This window comes from Megalobrama amblycephala, linkage group LG16, assembly GCF_018812025.1.
Source record: "Megalobrama amblycephala isolate DHTTF-2021 linkage group LG16, ASM1881202v1, whole genome shotgun sequence".
Classification (NCBI taxonomy): Eukaryota; Metazoa; Chordata; class Actinopteri; order Cypriniformes; family Xenocyprididae; genus Megalobrama; species Megalobrama amblycephala.
In genome coordinates, this window is record NC_063059.1 from 35,849,880 (window position 1) to 35,861,942 (window position 12,063).

The 12,063-nt window shown below is 45.1% G+C and overlaps 1 pseudogene; it reads left to right on the forward strand.

Moving 5' to 3' along the window:
• The first annotated feature begins 8,119 nt into the window (after positions 1 to 8,119).
• LOC125249487 lies at positions 8,120 to 10,524 on the forward strand (annotated as a pseudogene).
• Positions 10,525 to 12,063: the final 1,539 nt, after the last annotated feature.

The following is a 12,063-nucleotide window of genomic DNA, read 5'->3' on the forward strand; positions in this document are numbered from 1 at the left end:
GTGTATCTGGATCACAGAGCAGGAACTCTGTCCTTCTACAGCGTCTCTGACACAATGACTCTCCTTCACAGAGTCCAGACCACTTTCATTGAACCCTTATACCCTGCTTTTCTAAACGGACAAGGTTCATTTGTCAGGATCACGGAGCAGAAAAAAAGATCAGTTATAAAACCAGAATTTATTCCATAAATTACTATAAATAACTATTCACAAATGGAAAAGGTCAGCATATGGTGTATATATAGAGTAGGTGTCACGGTTGCACACAGAAACAAGATGTTTAGGATCCAAGCGCAGCATTTATTGGAAAATCCAAAATCGTATATCCAAAACAGGCAGGGGTCAAAATCCAAGCAACAGTCCACAAAACAGAAAACCAGAAATAGAAAAGTGCACGTAATAATACAACAAACCACAACCAAGTATAAATAGACAGACACTAATGAACAAACACAAAACAGCTGAGTGCAATGACATGGGATAATGAGTCCAGGAGGTGAGTTATGGGTAATGTAGTCTAAGGTGAACAGTAGTCCATGTTGGAGTGCCCTCTGGTGGCTAAATGGGGCACTCCAACTCATGATCATGACAGTAGGACTTTCCACCACTTTTTCCACACTAAAATGATTATAATCTCTTTAATCATGATTTAATAATCTGAAAATTATAAAATTTTTGTCAGATAACACTGATTTATAATTTTGTTTTATGTTTGATATTAAAAATATGTATATCTTCATAGGGAATTTGTATACAACATAATTAATGTAGATTTGAATGGAGGTTGTTTTTATTTTGAAGTAAAATATATTGTGAGACTCTTGAGGTCAGAAGTCTCCATAGGAATTGATGCAGAAAACCCGTCAGCATGATGTTGCTTTTATTGTTTAATTTTAGAATTATTACTATTCATGGAATTATTGTTATTTAATAATTCTATGAATTAGATGCACATTCAGACAATTGTATTATTTATCATAATGTATAGGCCAGTTGGGTTCAGCCATTTAAATTTAAATTCATAGTTTATTACTGTTATGACATTCCTTGAGCTAAAAATACAGGTTTATGTATAATTTAGAGAACTGTAGTGTATTCAGATGTATTTCTTTTACAGAGATTTTGTCATTTAATTTGTATTTCATTATTAGTTAAATTGTCAAAATACATAGGCTAGATTTACAGAAAATATTTAATTTAGTATTTTACATTAAATCATCAAAAATTATGTCAGACAAATCAAATGTCAGCTGTGATAAAAGTTTTTTACCGCTGGAGGATCATTATCCCAGTAGTGGGCAAAATAAACTACTTTAATGATCTTTTTAAGTCTAGAACTAAACACTTAAATGTGTAAGTTTTAATAATTACAGTTTATTAATGTTATGCAGTCGATCATATGTGGAAAATAAACTTTTGTTGTTGTTGTTTTCTCTCTCTCTCTCTCTCTCTCTTGGGTAACTGTGAGACACAGAACACACGCCCAGTTTTGTTCCCTTATCGAGTCGGTTTCTCGACATTACGTATGGGGAAAACCCTTTTCCTCGAAATGCTGAAGCCTGATTGAATCACTCTATTGCTTTGCAATAGCCAATGGCGTCCGAGCATTCGCCTGATTGGCTGGCTCAGCCACTATATAAGCGATGTCGGGCGCCAAAATCCCTCAGAATCTTTCTTCTTCACCTGAAGCTTGGTTTCGCCGTTGATCTGCGCGATTAGAGTGGACGACGCAGTTGCGATCCCCTCTTGCGTTCCGGCGGAATATAAAAGAATTTTCTACACCATGTCTCTTTGCCGCATGTGTGGCGGGCCCATCGACTTTCCGGATGCACATGAGGAATGTGTGCTGTGTCTGGGTCGCGCCCATGCTGAGGAGGCGTTGGAAGGATCTGATTGCCGAGCCTGCGAGGACTTGCCAATCAAGATCCTTCGTGCGAGGCTGGCCGTTGTTCGCAGCGGTGGCCCGCTGGCTCCTGCATCTCCTCCGCCCGCCGCCTCCGAGCCGCGGGCCAGCAGACTGCAGGTTGCCCCTTCAGGAGGCTCTACCGAGGAGCTGACGTCGGCCCAAAAAGCCCCTCGTCGCCCTCAAACACCGGAGCCCCCGCTCTTCTATATTGAAGAGAGTTCCCGCCCACCGCCAGAAGCGCGGGAAATGGTCTCGTTTGGCTATGAAGAGGATGACGTCATGTCTACCAGTGCCTCTGACCCGGGTGCTTGGTCGGAGATCCCTTCAGAGGCTAGCTGCGCCCCGACTTCAATGGACGCGGAGCTGATGAGCATCCTCACGGAGGCTGTGGAAGATTTGGAGTTGGACTGGGCAGCCCCTGTACAGCCCTCTAGACGTTGGATGGACGGGTCTTTCCTCGGCGCGGGCCGCCAAACGGACGCCCCACAGAGACCCGCCCCTTTCTTTCCTGAGCTCCATGAGGAGCTCACTCGTTCATGGCGCTCCCCTCACTCAGCCCGAGCCCATGCACAAGGGACTCAGCTTCTCACGACAGTGGAGGGGGCAGAGAAAAGAGGGTATGCGCGACCGCCTCCCGTCGAGGACGCCGTCGCGGCTCATCTGTGTCCATCCCGAGGCTGGAAAACTGCCTCACTGCCTTCTAAGCCATGTCGAGCCACAGCTCATATTGCTGAAAAGGCATATATTTCGGCAGGACACGCAGCAGCTGCCCTCCACACGATGGCAGTCCTGCAGGTATTCCAGACACGACTGCTGAGGTCCCTGGATGAAGAAGGCCCGGACCCAGAGTCGCTCCGCAAATTGCGGACAGCAGCTGATCTAGCCCTGGCCGCATCTAAAAAGGTCGCCCAGGGGATTGGCCGTAATATGGGCAGCCTCGTTGTTTTACATCGTCACCTGTGGCTGACGCTTACTGAAATGCGAGATGCAGAAAAGAAACAGCTGCTCGACGCCCCGGTGAGCCCGCAGGGTCTCTTTGGAGCCGCAGTGGAGGTTTTTTCTGAAAAATATTCAGAAGCACTAAAGCAGTCGAAGATGTTGCCGCACCTCCTCCCTAAACGATCTAACGCTCTCCCCAGGTCAAGGTCCAGATCGTCATCAGCTCAGCGTTCGGCTGGATATGCTGGTCGCACTCCACCCGCGAGCGCGGGCTCGCGCCGCGAGCCTGAGCCGCCGTTTCGTCAGAGGCAGTTTAAAAAATCCCGCTTCGGAGCGAAGCCGGTCTCTCGCCAGCAGGTACGGCCTGCAGAGAAGAAGGAGCAGCGTTCCTGATGTTCGTGCCAGGAGGAAGAGGGCGCGGTCCGTGTGCGACAACGGGCCAGTAGCCAAAAGAGCGCGTTCTCGCTCAGAGTTCGCTCGGCGGCCAGAAGAAAACCCCGAGAATGCATGTTTAAATGTTGTGTTGAAACCGATGTGTTCTGTTGTAATAAACATAAAACATTACATGCCTCACCAAAAGAGCTCTTTTCCTCCCTTGACTGTTACCAGCCATATAAGCGAAACCTCTCCCTCGGGGGATGTTTGGCAGAGCGGAAGCTCGGGGCAACCCGAGTTTACAGGTGCAGATGTTCCCGTGCGACGCGCCGCGGATGCGTCACCTGTCGTTCTTTTAAGCAACGGTGTTTTCCCGGCGACTGGCGCACAGCCCTCGCCGCAGAGAACACTATCGAGTCGCCTGAGCGCGTGGGCAGCGCTCCCGTCGGCGTCAGATTGGGTGATAAACACTATAAAGCGCGGCTATACTCTTCAGTTCGCTCGCAGACCACCTCGTTTCAGCGGCGTTATTATGTCAGAAGTGTCAGAACAGAGCGCCCCGCTGTTACGGGCAGAAATCTCCTCCCTTCTAGCCAAGCAGGCAGTAGAGATAGTGCCCGAGGAGCAGATGAAGTGCGGGCTATACAGCCGTTATTTCCTTGTCCCAAAAAAAGACGGGGGCATGCGTCCCATTCTAGATCTAAGGCCGCTAAACAAAGCGCTAGCGAAACGCGCGTTCAAGATGATTACAGTGAAGCAGATCCTCGCGCACATTCAGCCCGGGGACCATTTCATAGCGGTGGATCTGAAAGATGCTTATTTCCACATCCAGGTAGCCCCTCATCACAGGCGCTTTCTGCGATTTGCATTCGAAGGTGTTGCATACCAATTCAAAGTGTTGCCCTTCGGGCTGGCGTTGGCTCCCCGTACGTTCACGATGTGCATGAATGCGGCGCTCTCGCCCCTGAGACTCGATGGAATGCGCGTGCTGAATTATCTCGACGACTGGCTGATCATCGCTCAATCGAGGAGTGTACTCGAGGAACACAAACACAGGCTCCTCGCCCATCTTGCCTGTCTAGGTTTGTCTGTGAACATGCAAAAGAGCACGCTTCAGCCCTGCCAGTCAATTACTTTTCTGGGTATGGTTTTGGACTCGCGCACAATGATCGCGCGCTTATCAGAGCAGAGGATCCAATCCATTCACAAGACACTAGCCTCGTTTGTACACGGCAAGGCGGTTCCTCTGAAAACGTTTCAAAGACTCCTTGGTCTAACGGCAGCTGCAGCCTCCGCCTGCCGCCTGGGCTTGCTGCATATGAGGCCGTTGCAACTCTGGTTGCAGGACCGAGTCCCGCCGCAGGCGTGGAGAGAGGGGAAGAAGCGCCTTGTCATAACGCGTTCATGTCTCGAGGCTCTGACACCTTGGTTCGGCACAGCTATGTACGAACGGGGTACTGCGATGGGCAGGGTGGTCAGACGGATAGTGGTGACCACGGACGCGTCGCTGTCAGGCTGGGGAGCCCTGTGCGACGGCAGACCGGCGTTCGGCGTGTGGACGACAGACCAGCAGCGCTGGCATATAAATTGCTTGGAGATGGAAGCTGTTCGTTTGGCGCTGCAGAATTTTCTTCCGTTTGTGAAAGACCACCATGTTCTAATACGTACGGACAACACGGCGGTGGTGGCGTACATCAATCGCCAAGGAGGAATGCGCTCGCGCGCCCTGCACGGCTTAGCAAGATGCCTGCTCTTATGGGCGGATCGGGTACTTCTCTCGATTCGAGCAGTTCATGTACCGGGCAGTTTGAACCGTGGCGCGGACATGCTGTCCAGAGAGGGCATTGTGCACGGAGAGTGGAGATTACAGCCTCAAACTGTGAAGTTGATTTGGAGTCTCTTTGGCGAGGCGGAGATCGACCTTTTTGCGTCAGAAGAGAACGCCCACTGTCCGCTGTACTTCTCGCTGACGAATGCTCCCCTGAAAGGGGACGCGCTGTCGAGCAAGTGGCCCACGGGTCGAAAATATGCATTTCCCCCTGTCAAAATAATGCCGCTAGTGCTGCAAAAGATCAGAGAGGAGAGGGATGCTGTGCTTCTGGTAGCGCCGAAATGGCCCAACCAGCCGTGGTTTCCGGAGTTGGTGAACCTGTCGTTGAACCCCCCGTGGCGGATTCCACTGAGGAGGGATTTATTGTCCCAGGCGAGGGGCACCATATGGCACCCCAGGCCGGAGTTATGGGATCTGCATGTGTGGCAAGTCAATATGGAGTGAACCAGTTATCCGTTTCACAGCGTGTATTGCACACGATAACGGAAGCTAGAGCGCCTGCAACGAGGCGCCTGTATGGCTTGAAATGGAGAGTTTTTGCGAAATGGTGCGCTAGCAGGCATGAAGACCCGATAAGCTGTGATATCCCGGCTATTCTGACCTTTCTGCAGGAACGTCTGGATGCTGGCAGTTCTCCCTCTACGCTGAAAGTTTATGTGGCCGCTATCGCCGCCTCTCATAACATGCTGGAGGGCCGCTCAGTCGGTAAACACCTCCTAATATCGCGTTTTCTTCGTGGGGCGAGGCGGCTGAATCCTTCCCGCCCTCGCCAAATGCCAGTGTGGGACTTATCATTAGTGCTCAGAGCGCTATCTGATCCACCGTTCGAACCAGCTGGGTCTAGCGATATAAAAGTGCTCTCATTTAAGACAGCGTTGCTGCTCGCACTAGCATGTGGAAAACGGGTAGGTGATTTACATGCCCTATCAGTCAATAGTGCTTGTATGCAGTTTGGCCCAAACGATTGTATGGTCAGGCTCGTGCCCAGACTTGGCTACACACCTAAAGTGCTCTCAACCCCGTTCAGGGCCCAGGTTATAACTTTACAAGCGTTCTGCTCCCCCGAACCAAATACCGATTCAGTGTCACAGGAGTACGCTCTGTGCCCCGTGCGTGCGCTGCGTGCTTATGTAAACAGAACTAATCAGTTTCGAACTTCAGAACAGCTTTTCGTCTGTTTTGCGGGCGCTAAGAAGGGCGGACCGCTGTCTAAACAGAGGCTGTCTCACTGGATTGTGGAAGCCGTGCGTCTAGCCTATGATTCCCAGGGACTCGACTGCCCGATAGGAGTGCGTGCCCACTCCACTAGGAGTTTGGCATCCTCATGGGCCTGGGCTAAAGGTATGTCTATTCAAGACATTTGCTTCGCGGCGGGCTGGTCATCTCACAGCACTTTTGCGAGATTTTATAACTTGGATATTCCCTCGTTTGCACCACATGTCCTGTCAGTGCAGGAGGGGAAGGCTGAACAGTCATTGGACGACTGAGTCGCCTGGGGACACGCCCCAGTCTGGCTCGTGTTTCAGCCCATGGTTTCAACTAGGTCGTCTAGGTGAGACGGTACAATATCATGTTAATTTTCTTGTGTCTGTACAGTCATTTACTAAGTGAAACAAGCACACATACAAAAGTGTCCCCATTCATCTATGCCCGCTTATTCAGGCCGGCAGTGTTTTTAAGCACCAACATGTTTTGCTGCCTTATTTTCACCCCCTATATATCACCAGTTCAGTGCTGTTCAACTATGTACAGGGAGGCGCTGGCGGCGCCGGCGCCGTGCTGGCTCGCTGCCAAGGTTGCATCAAAGTGTTTCAACCAGGTCCGTTACCCGACATAAGGGGAGGGGCGAGCGCGCTGAATTCTCTTGCTACTGCCTCAGCGCGTAGCCTTTTTACATCGGCTGTGTGCGAGTTCACTAACATAAGTTTTCACTCGGCGGGGTTTTATACGTTCCCCATACGTAATGTCGAGAAACCGACTCGATAAGGGAACGTCTCTGGTTACTCAACGTAACCTTGTTCCCTGAGAGGAGGGAACGAGACATTACGTAGATTGCCGTGTGAAAACCTCCAACAACCTCAATAGCTCTCGTTCAGTCGAAAGATTCTGAGGGATTTTGGCGCCCGACATCGCTTATATAGTGGCTGAGCCAGCCAATCAGGCGAATGCTCGGACGCCATTGGCTATTGCAAAGCAATAGAGTGATTCAATCAGGCTTCAGCATTTCGAGGAAAAGGGTTTTCCCCATACGTAATGTCTCGTTCCCTCCTCTCAGGGAACAAGGTTACGTTGAGTAACCAGAGACGTTTTCCCGCTGAAAACCAGGAAGTTTTTGGAATTCTAGAGAAAAGGAACTTTTTTCTTCACAACAAGTGATTCAATCTCTAATAGATCCACACCGCTGTTCTTTAGGGCAAAGCCAAGCAAATTTGAATTGTATTTCTGTCGAGGTATAAGGACTTAATAAGATCCAAAGATCATGACTGATAGTTTTGTCTGCTTTTAAAAAGAAATCGCATGCAGTTATGTATTTGTGTGTGTGTGTGTGTGTGTGTGTGTGTGTGTAGCCTACCGCGTTTCTACTCCTACTTGTAATATACTGGATAAACACAATTTTGCTTTGTAATGTTACTTCATTGCTAAACGATTATTTTTGGATTTTGTTGTCTAATGAAGACGTAATTGAAACGGAATACTCGGTTACATACTGAAGTGTAGCCTATTACAAAACTTACTTTGTACTACTCTTTACAATTTCGATCATTCTTTAAAAATAACGTTACCTATTTCTGTGGTGATCATAACTAAAGGGACTATTCATACAGTGTGAACAGCATTTGATTAGCAGAGAACATTGATTTTTCCTCAGTTAAAAAATCAAAACATTGTGATTAACGTTGATTAAGCTTCTCTCTCAAAAAAAAAAAAAATTATATAATTTTTTTTCTTAGATACTTGGACTTTGTCAAATGTTGACAGTATTCATACTTCCACCTAAGTGAAAAATAGTACTTGTCATCAGATAACTTTGCTTTTCTTGGCGAAACAGGCCTTCTAACAGGAGAGAGACTGAGAATCTGTTCATCTTTGAACACTGCAAAGAAATGGCCGAGTCTGCAGTGAGTCAGTATGAGGATCAGTTCAGCTGTTCAGTCTGTTTGGATCCTCTGAAGGAGCCGGTGACGATTCCCTGTGGACACAGTTACTGTATGAGCTGTATTACTGACTGCTGGGGCCAGAAGGAGCAGGGGCCGCCGTACCGCTGTCCCCAATGCAGAGAGAGCTTCAGTCAGAGACCTCTACTGAAGAAGAACACTCTGATAGCTGAGATGATGGAGACGCTGCAGAAGACGTCTCTACAAACGGCTGCTGTGGAGTGTGATGTTTGCACTACAGAGAAGAACAGAGCTGTAAAGTCCTGTCTGCAGTGCTTGGCCTCCTTCTGTCAAACTCACCTGCAGCCTCACTATGAATCTCCTGCGTTTATGAAGCACAAACTAGTCGAAGCTTCCAGAAACATTCAGGAGAACATCTGCCTCAGTCATGGGAAACTTCAGGAGATTTACTGTCAGGATGATCATCAGTGCATTTGTTACTTGTGTTTGATTAACAATCATAAAAAACACAATGTGGTGTCTGTGGATTCAGAATGGACTAGTAAAAAGGTAATGAATGCTTATCATTTCAGGTAGTTGTCTTTGTTTCTTGAGCTGATAATATTAGTAAAAATTCTTTAATATTTTTAAATTACTTACTTAAATTACTTTTTTATGTTAACAACATCCTCAGAAAGAGTTAAAGAAGGTAAAGTTGGCGTATCAGAAGCTGATCCAGGAGCGAGAGAGAGGTCAGCGGGAACTCAGTGAAGCTGTGAAGTCTTTTAAAGTGAGTATCAGTATGTAGACAACTGGTCAAATCACAACAGATATACCATATGTTTTAATGTTTTAAATAGACAACATTTAAATCTTGCCAGTTTCATTTAACTAAAAGAATAATCACTTTGGGTTTGAACAACATTTATGATAATGAAAATAGTCACACGAATGTATTATTTAAGCTGTTGTTTCAATCTGCATGATCAGATCTTTGTGTCTCTGACAGAGTTCAGCTCTAGAGACCATGGAGGACATTGAGAAGGTCTTCACTGAGCTCATCTGCTCTCTTGAGAAGAAAAGCTCTGAGATTAAAGAGCAGATCAGAGCTCAGGAGAAGACTGAGATAGATCGAGCAGAGGAATTTCACAAACATCTGGATCAAGAGCTGACAGAACTCAGAAAAAGACAAGCAGAGATTGAGAAATTTCTGATTACTGATGATCAGATCCAGTGTCTGAAGGTAATATGTGTGTGTGAACCTTTCACATGACAACATATCAACATAGATACTGGCTCTTAATGAAAGGAAAAGTGTCTGATGCTTCAAAAATGAAGTTTGAATTATTATTCTCATTTCAGAGCTGTCAGTCTGTGTGTGTTTTACCTTCATTTGAAGACGTTCCCAGCTTCACTCAACACACTCATCTGTCTTTTAAAGACATTTCAATCTCAGTGTTTAAGGAGGTTTTGGAGGACGTCTGTAAACAACAAACAGCCAGAATATCACGAGAAGGTCTTTAATATGTTGTTGTATTGCCATTCATATTCTGTTTGATTAAACCAACAAATTAACCGTACACTTGTTTTGTATTTTCTCTTCAGTGTCAAATGTCCATGTTACAAAGTCTTCAGAACCAAAGACCCAAAATGATTTTTTGCAGTGTAAGTTGAACTGTGGTTTCTTTGAGTCAAACACTCATTAATTGATAAGTATCAGAGGATATGATGTTACAATGTGATCATTTTGAAACCAAAATTTACTTTGTTCAATAATTTTGTTTTTTGTTCTTTCCTCCTCCTCAGATTTCTGTGAACTTCACCTGGATCTAAACACTGCAAACAAACACCTCAAACTGACTGAAGACAACAGAAAAATATCAGGTTCAGATAAAGGTCAGCAATATCCTGATCACCCAGAGAGATTTGATGTGTTTCCGTACATCCTGTGTCGAGAGGGTTTGTACGGTCGCTGTTACTGGGAGGTCGAGTGCAGTGGAGACGATTGGGTTATAGCAGTTTGTTACAAAGGAATTGAACGTAAAGGAAACCGTGAAGACTGTAGGCTTGGATTCAATAAATTATCCTGGAGATTTGAAAATTTTCTTCAAAATTTTAATTTCACACATGATAAAGCACAGGTCCGTATCCCTGCTGCCTCTAGAATAGGAGTGTATCTGGATCACAGAGCAGGAACTCTGTCCTTCTACAGCGTCTCTGACACAATGACTCTCCTTCACAGAGTCCAGACCACTTTCACTGAACCCTTATACCCTGCTTTTTTTTACTGGACAAGGTTCATCTGTCAGGATCATGAAGCAAAAGAAAGTTCAGACAGACCAGAATTAAATATAATTGATCAAGTATCAGATTCAGTTGATAAAATCCTTAAATGATCCTTATATTTAAATTAAAATGTAATTTGTAGTTTGGATTATCAAAAGGAATTACATTTCCTAATATAAAACACCAAGTCATTCTCAAGTTGGATATAGTATAAATTTGCAGTTCATTATCAGATGTTACAAAATCAGATTTTTTGGATTTTGTGTATTCTGTAATCTTTGCATCTGAAAAGGGTTTCGGTAACACTTTAGAATACTGATCTACTACTGATTAATGAAAGATCAGTATTCTAAGGTTTAGCTCATAATAATTCATGTTTGCAGCTTATCATCAAGGGTAATTTGGGTAGTTTGGAATATAATCAGCTGAGGAACAAACTTTACAGCGCAGTTGATCAAATGTTTTGTGTCACATCATGTAACATGTTATGTATTAAATGCAGCCTCTATTTTGTTCTGTTGTGTTGCTACCTGCTAATAGACCTTCTTTCTTTACAGTTTCTGCTCAATTTAAATAAGTGCTGACTTCAGGATGAGGTCCGATTTTTATTGATTTTAGCCTGCTGTTTCATGATAAGCTGAGAAAACCCTTTAAAGACACATTTTTAAAATATCTTCTCCTGTCAATGCATAGCAATGTTTCTCTAAAAGATTCATCTTTATGTTTTGTTGTTTGTTTAATGTATAATTATAATTATGTATAATTAATAATGTAATGTGTTAATTTGATAAAATAAAGAGAATTTAATGAAATTGGGGTATTTGTGTTAACATTACAGTGATCTTTTGATTAATTTCTGTGAAAATTAATTTTAGGAAACATTGTCTTAAGAATCTGTGATTCTAATACTATTATAACATTCCTTTATAATTTAGAGAACTGTATTGTCATTCAGATATATTTCTTTGCTTTTATTTAATTTGTCATTGTTCAATTAATTAAATTGTCAAAATACATAGATTTACATAGAATATCTAATTTAGTATTTTACATTAAATAATCAAAAATGATATCAGTGTCACAGACACGCCAGGCTCCACCCTCAGTCAGTCACAACGCACCCAATCACCAGAATACTAATCACTGGCACCTGCACCTCATCAGCACTCATCAGTCACAGTATAAGAAGCCCACACTCACACACACTCACTGTGTGGTCTCGTTTGTATCATACTTACCTTAAGGACTCCAGACAATCTACTTACCTGTCTCCTGTTTCCCCTCGTGTGCTTCTCCATCTGTGTGTGAGTGTTCCAAGTCTCCAGCGTCTCCGTTCTCCAGCATCATTCAAGCTCCTCATTCCTACGACCACAAGGACAGTATTACCACTCAGCATTCCTCCATTCATCATTCCTGCACATTATACTCACCTGCACGTCTGTTAAACTCAACTGGTATCAATAAACATCACTGATTGTTTTACTCCTGTCTCCGACCATTCTGTGTTGTAACAGAAGACCGGACCCAACAACCGATACCAGTATGAGTCACCGGGATCCATTCCAAGAGCTCGTAGATGCCCTACGCCGAGCACTCACTCCTCAACCACCATCACCCACCGTTGCTTCCGC